Source organism: Ixodes scapularis, unplaced genomic scaffold (genome assembly GCF_016920785.2).
Source record: "Ixodes scapularis isolate PalLabHiFi unplaced genomic scaffold, ASM1692078v2 PGA_scaffold1__304_contigs__length_218370807, whole genome shotgun sequence".
Taxonomy (NCBI): domain Eukaryota; kingdom Metazoa; phylum Arthropoda; class Arachnida; order Ixodida; family Ixodidae; genus Ixodes; species Ixodes scapularis.
Window position 1 is genome coordinate 128,099,640 of NW_024609846.1, and position 13,221 is coordinate 128,112,860.

Below are 13,221 nucleotides of genomic sequence, written 5' to 3' on the forward strand. Positions count from 1 at the left end.
ATTTTTTTTGCCTCTTTCAAGTGTTTGTAGTCAGGGTATTTGAATGGGCAAGGCCGGCCGCAGCCAGCGTTACGATTCGCTGGAGTCAATCGAACACGTCCAGAGCCGGTAAGCTAGAAACGGCGTCTCAGCTGAGACAAGGGTGAAAGTGCTTTCTTTTACCCAGCCTCAGCTGAGACGCTGTTTTTTGTAAGCTAGCCCAGATGTCTATCCTGAAGGCGCTCTTGTTCTTTGTACGTTTTCTACCTCTACCTAATCAAATCACGCATAGTAAAAACGTTAGAATCCTTCGTCTTTTCTTTATGCCTGGTGGTTTCACCGTGGTGGTAGCAAACGCACAAAGACGACTGGCGCCTTGACGACGGGCTTTTGAAACAGCGTTATTGCGTCCGTTGGATCGTAGCACCGGTTGCGGTCGTGATTCATCCTTCAGTGTCACTTATCGGCTAATGCCTCAACGTCATTGGCCACGCAGAAGTAATCAGATGTTTGGGACTGGCCGAAGCGTACGTCGTTAAACGCTCACTGACTATATTGTACTTGACTGCGATTTGGCATACACTCTAAAAGGGCCTGTGCGTCTACTTACCCGTAAGACCCTCAAAGAGCCAATCTCTGCGATCTACGAAATCAGCTCAGCGAATGATGAGGCGGAACATATGTTTAGACATCAAAATTTAGACTGCGCTGTGGCATTACGCATAGCAAGCATGACGCTTTGCAATGCGTAATGCCACAGCGCAGACTTCATTTTTAGGTCTAAACGGATGTTCCGCCGCATTATTCGCTCAGCTGATTTCGTAGACCGCAGAGATTGGCTCTTTGAGTGTTTTCCGGGTAAGGAGACGCGCAGCCATTTCTTAGAGTGTATGGTAAAACAAAGTACAGTTCACTTTAAAGAACTCGAATCAGGTTCTTTCACTATACGCCGCCGCGTTAGTTTGCGAGAATATCGAGGCTTATATAAGCCTCGATATTCTCGCATCTCGCTTTGTTGAGATAGCTGCATCTCGCAGCTATCTCGACAAAGCACTGACTTTGTCGAGATAGCTGAGACAAATGCAAGAGCAGAAAATACAAAATGTAAAATTATTTGATGAGTAAAGCCTGTTTCTCGTCAGACTGAAGATAAAGCGTTGTGGGCCATTCGCGTGCTTAACGCAAAAAGAAATGGGCGAGTGGAAAAGGTGAAAAGTTGTCCTTCCTCAGATTTTGCTGAGTCGAGTAAATCTGCGATCAATTATAACTAGTTTTTATTACCTGGGCACGAAAGGGTGTTAGCATGTTTCTTTTTCAAAAACATCTTAAACTTACGTTAATTCTCACAGTGCTCAAAACTCCAGGTACTTCTCAAATCGTTTCCACCGCCAGTTCATAATGAGATCATGGCGACCTGAGCGTAAACAACCGTGGCGGTAGGGAAACGGAGCAAACCTGCTCTAATCTCAAAACGAAATCACCTTGGGAACGGAGTAACGTTTCGCCGCTCAATTTATCACGGCCATAGAGAAAAGAAATACGATTGGTCGCAAATTTTCGGCTTATGCAGCGTAAGTGGTTGAGTAGTTTACTCGCCTGCCACACACATGACCCGGGTTCGATTCCCGGCAGTCGCTATTTCCTTCATAATGGGACATCGCGAATTTTACAAGGACAGAGGAAGGAACTGGACAGGACGAGCTCTGACTAAAAACTGAAAGGTTTATTATCAAGAAACCACGAAAAAAAAACATACAACACGACTCTCTAATCTCGATGGAAATGCGCATGCGCCTCATAAAACTCGCCCAGTTGTCCTGTTTGCTAAGGCTAATTTCTAGTACAAGGGGCTCTTTTCAGTGTTCTAACGACCTTCTGTCTAATCCCGACGTGCTGTCTTCACTGATCGCGGTTTACGTGTGCAAGGTCAGGGGGGGGGGGGGAGTTGTGTCGTGGTATACCACCGCATCCTTGTGCCCTGCCGAGCTTTAGGCCATCTTTGGTTGGATAGCCCCCGCAACCGGACACTCGAGAAGGATGGGCCGCATCCTTCGCTCGGAGTGGTGGCAGCAGGTTCGTTTCTTCAGGGGCTGCCTACGGATAGCTTGCAGTCGCAAGCCTGAACAGCCTGGAAGCAACCATCGGTTCCTTGACTGGTCAATGCCATCCTTCCAGCTCATCGAGTTTCTATGGAACCAGGTACGCCCCAATCTACCTTCGAAGAAAAAAACAGCGCGTCAAGGAAGGCACAGTACTCGTCCTCGGCGACCGAACAGTCGCAAAGCAACTCTGGCAGATCCTCAAGTTGAGCCCGAAGTTCTGTTTTGAGCCGGCGCTGAAACGATTGGACAAGCTGGCCTGTCAAGGTTGATGTCTTGCCAGGTTCCGGAAGAGAAAAAACTGAGGTGTATTGCAGGATGAGTTGATGTGTTGTTGAAGTCAAAGGGGCCCCTACGAGGAGTAGAATTTTAGAACCTGTTATTGACTTTCTCGCTACTAGTGGGCCACGTGCACTTTTGTCCGACAAGGAAGGGTTCTTCGTCACCGTGCCGGAGAACATAATCGCAGATAAGGAGACCTGTGCTGTACAGAAGAACTTCAAGGCGGTCCTAGAAAGACCAGCAATGGTTAAGAAAAGAGCCGTGAAGCTATTGGAAAGATAGAACCTTAAGCAGGTGTGTGCAGGGGTAAAGAAGGAAAAGAACATCACTTTGGAGGTTTTCTTCGCGGCCAAGGCTTATAAGGCGGAAATTCCGTTTCGCACCACCGTGTCTGAGCGTGACACCTGGTTACGTGTAGTGTCTCGGTACCTCAAAAATCACCTGGACATCTTAATGCCGAGGACCCTTTCGTTATCCCCAGCTCAAATGCCGTCATTTCCTATCTTACGGATAGTAACCCTGTGGGATGTACAGCGATTAGTATCGACGTTGAAGATATTTACTATTCAATGTCCCATGATGACCTCATGCTTTCCATAAAAGAGTGCATTATGGACCTCAACGATGAAGTTGTCTCTACGTCCTAATGCGGGATTCCGGTCGAAGGGTTTCTAGAAATGCTGTCATTTTATTTGAGGTCTATTTTTATTGGGTGTCATGACAAGGTGTATGTGCAAAAGTCTGGGGTGTGCATAGGGTCCATTGTAGCACCTGTACTAAGTAATATTTGACAGTCTGTCAAAGGCCCCCCTCCCCCCCTAAAAAGACTTTTAGGTATGTAGACGATCATTTGGTTTTCGCCGACAAAGGTAACTTTAGTCGGACTCTCGATTTCGTGCTAAAAACGTTCAAGGAGCAAGGTTTGGGCCTTAGGTTCATGTTTAGGGGTTAAAAGCGCTAAAAACGACGGACGAGTAGGAGAGACACACACCACCAGCGCTCTGTGGTGTGTGTCTCTCCTACTCGTCCGTCGTTTTTAGCGCTTTTAACCCCTAAACATGTTTAACCAACTAGCCCAAATCCAAACCCTTATGCCTTAGGTTCACTTTTGAAACCCCAAAGAACCATACAATCCAGTTTTTGGATCTCAGCGTGGATGTGAGACAGAGCCACGTTTGTTGGTAGCATCATCCCCGAACTACCAAGACTCTCCTTGATTTTAGATCGGGGCATTCTAAACTCCTCAAAAGAGGCACTGGTGAATCATGTATTCGTTCGGCGGTAACAAAGTCTTGCTACGACAGAGTGGAAGAAAGCCTCGCCGCCCAGGTCGGGAAACTAAAAGACGCCGGTTTCCCGGATTCGGTGATCGCCTCGGCCGCGGAAGATATATAGTGAAAAGTATTAAGGGTGAGGCGCTGGGAAAAGTAACAAAAAAGTAAAAAAGCAAGTCACAGTCCTCCCTTATGTGCACCACGTGTCACGCGGCTTTAAAAGAGCCGCCTCGAAGCATGGGGTAGATGTGGTGTTCTCGTCACGTAACAAGTTAAGCGGTGTTTGCTCTGCAGTAGAAAAGCGCGTGAACAAGGAAGAAAAACAGGTGGAGAGGCCGTGCGGCATAAAACACCGTATTGAGTTCGGGCCATGCACCTTGGGTGTATATAGTAACCAGATACCCTTCACGTGCGGGAAGATTTACATCGGACAGACGGCGCGGTTCCTCAAGATTCGCCTGCGGGAACACCGGAGTTCTTTAACAGGAACAGCAACCTCCCACTCGGCGTTACACTGCAGGGACTGCGCCTGTACACCGTTACTAGACAAAGTTATTGTGTTGTACAAACACAGGAACCAAAAAGCTCGAGAGATTGTCGAAGCTCATAGAATAAAGAAGGAGGGGTCAGTCTGCGTGATTTAGGCTTCCTTGAATTCGCTGGACAGTGAGGTCGAATTTTCAGATCGGGGATGACGTATATAGAATTGTGTAACAGATAGCGCCCAATCTTATGAGGCGCATGCGCATTTTCATCCTGATTAAAGGGTGGTGTTGTTGTATGTTTTTTCGTGGTTTCCTGATGATAAACCTTTCAGTTGTTAGTCAGCGCTCGTCCTGTCCAGTTCCTTCCTTTGTCCTTGTAAATATCGCGCTGTTCCATTATAAATACATACCAACTTGCCCAGTTATCCTGTTTGCTATTTCCTTTTCACCTTTTTTGAAGATGTGAGGTTAAAAAAAACCAAAGGACGGCCGTCGAGTCATATTTTTCAAAATGCACTGGTCGGTTTGGTGAGCTTAAGCAAACGTTTTTGTGTTCGCATTTGCAACTCATTCTATCTTCCCACGTAAAATCATTTGTCGATGAGCAGTTGGCATGGGTCGTTTTATTTTATTTAGTTGGCATGGTATTTGTGTTGTAATAGAGAGTGAGACCACATGGGGGTATATAACAGGCAGCCACATCTAGCTTCACTTATAACCATGTATATTTCTTAAGTGTAATATGATAAATCATTGAAAACACACGACAGGTCTCCACTTAACTTGGCTTCCAATGTCCTCCAAGGACACGCAAGGCTTAAAACAAGATTCCGGAACGGAGCACCATTAAAAACTAATATTTCTGCGACATCTTATAAGGATGTAATTACTCCAAGCTTAACTGAACTTGTGAAAGCTTCATTTTGGCAAAAGCTCTCAACAAACATTCATAACGTACATTGCCAAAGATTACGGTAGAAAGTTTTTATAGACCCAGGACACTTCAAAATAATAATAATGGAAAACTTCAGTGCTATACGCACAACCTTCTGAAACTTGTGTGTGTGTTTCACGTTTACGACTCACACGCATTGTGTTCAAGTTCAAATAGTAAATGGCCTAATTTTTGCGAGAACCTAATTTTCGTGAATTTTACTAATCGCCTACAATCCGCGAAAAATAGGTCCCGCGAACGATTCCGGTAAAATGTAAACACATTGGAATTTCTATTAATAATTCACTGCGTCGCGGAAATTAGAACCAGCGAATTATTAAAAAAATTTAGCTTTGACCAAAGTCGCGACATATTGAGCCCGCGAAAAATAAGTTATTTACAGTATACAATCTAGAAGACAGTGTAATTAGGCATAATTTTAAATTATGGAAATGCTACCCATAAAAGTACGTACAGCGGAGTACTCCAAACACGTACTATTCAACTGAATTATGCCGGGTCTCAGAGTTTGCAAAAGTCTGAAAACTCTTGTGTTACAAGAAATAAGACTATTTATTGAGTAATGCAAAACGGATCGACATTGCATATGTGCTGGATACCGCGAGATGCCCAAGACGACGAAATGCTCTTATGCACCAATATTGCACGGCTGTTTCTATAGCTGCTCATATACAGCAGCTGCCTGGCTATTTGTCGTCCTTTGCAAAAGAAAGAAGGGAACAAACCTGTCTTAAACGAGGTCACCTGGGAAGCTAACGGCTCAGATGAAGTGACTTTGACTTGAAATGCAGGCGTCGGTGGTTCAGTGGTAGAATACTCGCCTGCCACGCGGGTGGTCCGGGTTCGATTCCCGGCCGACGCAAACGCTTTTATTTGCTGCTGACACCTGGATATTTTAGGTTTCTTGTCAGACCTCACATTATACTAGCTCGGTGCTGTTCGTTTTACTTTGCCAGACGCAACTATGAATTTGCCGCATGGCTTTCGTTGGCATCTACGAGGAGCGTAACATTGTGATTTACATTTTATCATTTAGCTGCAGTTACCGGCAAGTTAGAGGTCGGAACAATTTTGCATGGAACTATACTTAATTCTACAATATACCGCTATTCTTGTGCCAAAATTTCAAGATGATGACGTGTAAACTGCAGGTTCCTCAGTCGAATAAACTTTTGGATGCATTGCCACTACGGGCAGTATCAAAGTTAATACCCGTCTACTGTTTATATTTGGGTATGAGAAACTCGTTATGATTGTATAAATTACACAGATTTTCTTCGCAATATTATGGCAAATTTTGTAGTGGCTAAAAGTTTTTTACATCTGTAGAGAGATATATTTCGGGGGAACCTCACGCAAATTTTAGAGAAACAGCAAATTTAAACGAGAACATTTAAAAAAATAAAAAAAAAATATTTGTCATTTGGTTGCACTAAAAGGGAATCAAGACAGCGCTGGGTGCATTTGGTTTTTCAAAATTATTTTCTTGGGTTTTTAAATCAATTTGCCAAAAAAGGTGGACTGGTCCTCGTTTAGACGTAGAGGAACATTTCCACCATTCTGATACTGACATCAATGAACTCGCCCACAAAAAACATCTGTTTCATAATACGATAATCTTAAATTGTAAAAAAAAGTTTTCAATATACGAATTATTAATGTGATGTGATTAAAACAAAGTGATTTTTTTATTGTAAGGAATGAGATCGATGTGGTGAATAAACAATTTATGATAAGGTGATTGGTCTTGTGAACTTAATATTCACATGTCAAAGCTGATATTTAGGCACGTCCTAAACGTACAAATCAAATTATCGCAGTCGCCCTGAAGAAACTCACCAGGAAAAAAGCGTATCGAAATTTCCCACTCGATATCTCATTCCTGACGCCCAAGATTTTCAAATAGCACCGGCCTGTATGTAGTCAGTGGCCTCAAAATTTACAATTCGTCGCCAGTTGTGAGTTTGGTCGATCTCAAAACGTCCCCGGACAAGGCGTTGGTGCCCAAATCTGAAATGATGAAGGGATGCCTGAAAACATTCGGACCATGTCCACTTCCAGGCAAGTTTTCTCAAAGATTACTTATTTTAGAGACTTTGCCATAGTAGCATGTTCTAGTTGACAGCCGTAAAGTTTGTATTTCATGACTAGTTAAGGACTCGACCGATCTCTGCCATAGTAGCATGTTCTAGTTGACAGCCGTAAAGTTTGTATTTCATGACTAGTTAAGGACTCGACCGATCTCTGCCATAGTAGCATGTTCTAGTTGACAGCCGTAAAGTTTGTATTTCATGACTAGTTAAGGACTCGACCGATCTCTGCCATAGTAGCATGTTCTAGTTGACAGCCGTAAAGTTTGTATTTCATGACTAGTTAAGGACTCGACCGATCTCTGCCATAGTAGCATGTTCTAGTTGACAGCCGTAAAGTTTGTATTTCATGACTAGTTAAGGACTCGACCGATCTCTGCCATAGTAGCATGTTCTAGTTGACAGCCGTAAAGTTTGTATTTCATGACTAGTTAAGGACTCGACCGATCTCTGCCATAGTAGCATGTTCTAGTTGACAGCCGTAAAGTTTGTATTTCATGACTAGTTAAGGACTCGACCGATCTCAAAAAGTTCCTGGATGAGGCACGGGTGCTTGAATTATGAAACGATGTACGAATGCCTGAAAACAGTCTTACCATGTCCATTTTGAGACAGGCTTTCTTAAAGATTCTTCGTATTCGAGGATTTGCCATAGCAGCAGCGTGTAGTCAAAAGCCCTAAATTGTTTATTTCGTAACCAGCTAAGAAGTCGGCAGACGGCAGAAAGTTCCATGGGTGAGGAGCGGGTGCCTGAAATTGAAATGATGAACGTCTGTCTGAAAATAATCGAACCAGGTCCACATGGAGACAAGTTACTCAGAGATGACTCTTTTTACGGGATTTGCCATAGCAGTAGCTTGAAGCGGAGGGCCCTTAGTTTTCAATTAAATTATTAGTTGAGTTCTCGGTCGACCACAAAAAGGACCCGGAAAAGGAGACAATGCCTAAATTTCAAAAGGTGAAGAAATGCGTAAAAACGGCCGAACCATCCCCACATTGAGGCGATGCTACTCGTTATGCGTTGGTCTTTGATGATGTAGCATGATGGACGCGAATGATAAAATTATCATCCGCGTTTTCGCACAGCATTTTGCTTAAGTGGAAACTTTAGCGCACCACAGTTTTTCCCCGTGTGCTGATCTTCTTTCTATAACTTACTGATTTAGACGCTTCGAATGGTACTGAGCAAGTTTTTAATTTGAACAATATGTTATTTTTACTAATTTAAATGTATTCAACCAATTTAAGTTAATTATTCAACATTTCGTGACGATTAGCCTCTCTATATAATGTCCCCATGGCCGTATAACTTCGCGATTAACTTGCATTAGTGTAATCTTGACGTATTTTTAGAAACAATATATCGAACGTAAAAGAAAAAATGGCGTATGTACATCATATAAATGTCAGGAATTTAAAAAAAACATGCAGACAATTTTATTTTAAAACTTCATTTTAGAAAATGGTGTTCTCCGATTTTTTGCAGGGACCTGGCAAAATGCTCATTATTTTTGTATTGGTATAGGAATCAAACCATTTCGTATAAAATAAATGAGCGAATCTGAAACTGACGTTCGGCTTTCTCGCCATAGCACCCTTCTTTAGAACGGAGGTGGCGTCACCCGGAAACCGTTGGTTTCGGCAGAATTTAGTGGTTATGGGCGTAGATGGCGCGGTGAGCTGCAGCAACGCTTTCTCGTTTGAGAGCACTGTACTGCTTTTTCTTTTAAAATTTTCCCCACGTGGAGAGAACCTGGTTACGTGGGGGCCGGGAGGCTTTATCTGACGAGCATTTGGAATAGACAGTGCGTTTCTCGCCCTTCTTGACTGGTCACACGGACATAAAGCAGTTGTTTTCAAGAAAAGCAACAACAGGTAACTGCGGTCAATGCTAGCTCAAGAGCGATTGCAGAAGTCTCCTGCCCGAGTTTGTCGCGTCTTCAACTTTCGACATATACGGCACCAGTCGAGGTCGTTCAGCCGCTTCTGTGAAGATCGCATAGCTCAGACTGCCTGGCTGTAGCCAGCGTCACCACCCCCTCGCTACGTCTCTCGTCCGGTCACCGAGAACGGAAAGACTCTAGAGTCGCATTCATTTCAAAAACCGCACTAAAAAGGCCGGCTTTTCGCTGGCCGTTACTGATTTACTCCTTTGTGTGGTGAACGAAGATGTATCTGGGTGAATTTCAGATTAGCTTAACGTTAGTTTATCAAGGCGTTCACGTTTCAAACGCCTAAAAGCATCGTTCCTTCCTCCGACAGCCAAATACACGGTAAGAACTACTTTGTGCAGCCCATGAAGAATAAAGAAGAAATGAAGAACTTCCATTTTTTTTTTTTTCATGTGACAGCGAGTATAGAATTTGATATCTTCCGTTTCAAGCTACAATGGCCACAGCCGAGGCTCTGAGCCACGTCAGTCAATCCAACTTTAGAAATGTATCGCATGACCACGCGCCTTGCGCGTCGCTGTTTCCCTCGCAAAGTTTATGTGGCCCTTAAGCCCCAACCCCATGAGGTGTTTTTCCACGCGCTTCGCCCGCGTCAGCGTCGGCGCTCGCAGCTGCAGGGGCGGATCCAGGGGGGGGGGGGGGGGGGGGGGGTCCTGGGGTCGGGACCCCCCCCCCCCCTTTTTTTTTTTTTTTTTAGCCAGCCAGCTAAGCTCTCCGGACACCAGTGAAAAAGACGACGGTCCGTTTCTCAGCTTACGCGACCGCAACTATGGTTTCTTACCCAAGGGTCGTGCAAGCACGCTTGCACGACCCTTGGGTAAACAAAACCACGCGACACCGCCGTCCGCCGTTACGAAGTTTCAAATTTGGGCGAGGGGAGCAGCGGCGCCTTCCAAGGCCCAGGGCGCCGGCGAGGCGAGCGGGTCAGTATAGAGTTTTGGTTTCAGACCGAAAACGGAACAAACAGAAATAATTATATCAAATAGATTACAATTGATTTTCATGGCTCGGTGAAGACGTTTTGTTGAAATTACTGTTAGCGAATAAAGCTTTATATTTGTATTTTTGTATTAATGAGAGCCCCCCACCACCCAAGCGCGGCTGTCGGTGGCGACGCTATACACAGCGCCACTGACAGTGGCGACGCTAATGTCAGCGCCGCGAAACTCGGACTGTGACCGGGGGTTGGCGCGTTGACTCGTCTCCGCAAGGGAGATCTGAGGCCCAACAGTTCGCAGACAGCTCCCCAGACGGCGCTAGTTACTCGAAAAGGTGCATTCTAAAAAGCTGTAAAAAGCCTCCGTCTCTGCCAACGTTACTAGAACACTCAGTTGGGAAACTCGCCGTCGAAACCTGGGCCGCTGGCGTCCACCGAGACCGAGCTAAATGCGACAACAGCGCCACTCTTTATCGTTTGTCTGTACTGTGGTCACCTTGAGCTTTTTGAAAGCCTGTTTTTGCGTAAAAACAAACGAAAAAGACTCTTTTTGTATGAAATTTATTGGAGTTTAGTACCAAAAGAGGGGCGCGTTATGTTTTTAAAATCTTTAGTTTGCAGGGTTTTGCGACACAATTAATATTGTTTTTATACAACCATGCCTCAGCGGGCCTTTCAGGTAGCACGTCCTGCCCTAGGTGCATTTTAACTTCGGTAGTTCGACGCGGCGCGTCCGCCGGGGAGACGGGGGTGGCACCCCTGTAACCTCTTTCGCTGTATCTGTTCTTAAAGCCAAAATAGAAGTCACGTGCAGTTCCTGAGTGGCCGCTGCGGGAGAAATGGTGGCGTTGTGTTCGTCATTAGCTCGGTGCTCGGAGACGGTTTGGGGCCACTTTTTCGAAGCTGTCTCTATAGGAGTTTCCCAACTGAGTGTTTTAGTAACGTTGGTCTCTGCACACGTCCAGACTCCAGCCAGTGCGGTGAAGCTCTCGGCTACTTCCGTCCGGCCGCGTATACTTATGACGTTCTTCCGGTCCGGCGAACTGCTTCCGATTGCCGCGCTCCCAGCGGCTGTTGGCACTTGTTATTTTATTTTAAATAAATAGGATTCATATATTTTATGAAGTGAAATAAAGGTGAAGTTGTTTTGAAGGTGTGAATGGGTTTGAAGCTTCTTATCGTAGCTTTCTCTTTCACTCTTTCAACGTGTCTGGGCGCGCTTTCTCTCTCTCCAAACCCGCGCCTCGCGCCTCGAGATGTGCTGGCCGCTGGCGCCGGGAAGTCGGTGGACCGTTAGAACGCGCGAGGGACGCGAGCCGGCGAGCCGTTTCGCTTCTGGGAGTGCGTCGCGGCGCGAGATTCGTGCCGCGTTCGTGCGCGCGCGGCTTTCTTTTCTTTTTCGTGGAAACTCGTTGTTTGTGTAATGTGGTCAAGCATGGATTTTCGTCATCACCACACCACCTGATGTGCCAAGTGGGGAAACAATGACTGCCGAAAGCCGGGACATCAATGGTTTCGAGTTCCAATGGACGTGCGTTACGCTCTTTTGGTCTTCTCTTGCTTAAGTTTCGGATTAGATGTTTGCAACAAAACCTAACTGTCACAGTGGTAGTGAGTATTATTTGTTTGATTTTGGCAATAGCTACGATGGTTTCCAATCAGAAAACCAAATCCTGTCATTGTTCGTGATTGCTCTTCACTTGCCGCGAGAAATATATGTCATTGTCAAATTACTGGAGACTTCTGTGTCATATCAAGATCGAGCACATATGCTCACTTTAAAAGATGAGAAACTTTTTGCTGTGACCTGTTTATTTGGCATTGTTGTCAGCGATTCACGCGTCTGTTCGCGAGGAGTGAAAATGAGCCTAAATATTTTTCGATTAACTGAGGATGAGCAATGGAGCGATCCGCTCTGGTTTCCCGTTTCGTTTTGCAGTGACGCACTCCTAAATTTAAGTGATAATATTAAAAACGAATGCAGGTTCTCGATGAAGACTCAATACCAAAGAGCTGTGCTGTTTTTCTTGACCTCATCTTAGTTTCCTTTAGTTGCAAGACACTGTCGTCGGTCTTTACTTATATGCTTACTGATATGATCAAATTCGAAATGATTGTCAATTTCGCGTGGATGCATTTAAGTCAAGGAGAAGGAAAATAGAGGAGACACGAGTTTTTAGTGTCGCAGTGTTGAACTCCAAGTACCGTTTTTTGAAAGGAGGCGCAGAAAGTGCTCGCTGTTTTCATATGACCTTATCAGGCACGTAAGGGCCAATCAAGCAATTTAACTCTTTTTTTCTAGGCTCCACGCCTGTGGCTGGAAGCTCGAAAATGATCACGAACCTAGAGATTTTATGTAAATTTAGCGAAGTGTTTTTGCAAGGACGCATATCATCACCTTCGTCGCACGTAACCTTAACGTTTTATAGCTGTTTTGTTATTTGTATCTTTGATTCTTGTGTGCGAAATAGTGAGAAATTTCGCCTGTATTTTCTACTGCCTGTTGAATAAAAAGGACAAGCATTGCATAATTTTTGTGTATGTGTCACTTTCGTTGCTTTGCCAGGTTTCTGCTGCTTTGCTGCTGGTCTCGCTTTTCAGTGCTGGCTTGTGTGCGTTTCAACGCACATTAACCAGCATTGAAATGCGAAAACCAGCCGCAAAGCAGCAGAAGCCTCGCAAAACAACGCGCAAACCGGAAAAAAAAAAAAAAAAAGCTACAATATATATTTTTTTAAAATCTAGGTGGCACAAGCTACCGCCCATCCATCCAAACACAATGGCGCTGCCGTGCAGTTTCGGTTTTGGTTTCGCTGTGCCGCCATGTTGATTTTAGTACAGCCACCAGATACCAGGGGATTCAAATGGCGCTGCGGCCTCCCAGGGTTTTCCAATTTGCGTTCCATGGGCGGTATAGGAAGTTGCACTCCTCTGCTCCAGCCTTCAGACACAGCTGCCGTACAAAAAGCAATGGGTCCTCGCGTCCACGGTGTATCTCTTCCAAAAATGCATATTTTCGGATAGCCTTGTTTGAGTGTGTCCAGCTCCAGTGATGCAGCGTAAAGTGACGTCTTATTTTGCGCTAAGTGTCGGCAATTGTGAGGATTCCCAACTATCGAGTGCCTCAACCAGCCGTCTGGCGACTTCGGAGACAGGGCCCGACACACC

General features: G+C 45.0%; 1 non-coding gene across 1 annotated transcript; it reads left to right on the forward strand.

The window, feature by feature from the left end:
- The first annotated feature begins 5,865 nt into the window (after nt 1–5,865).
- Nucleotides 5,866–5,936, forward strand: Trnag-gcc. The gene has a single exon. It is a non-coding gene; the product is annotated as a tRNA-Gly (tRNA).
- Nucleotides 5,937–13,221: the final 7,285 nt, after the last annotated feature.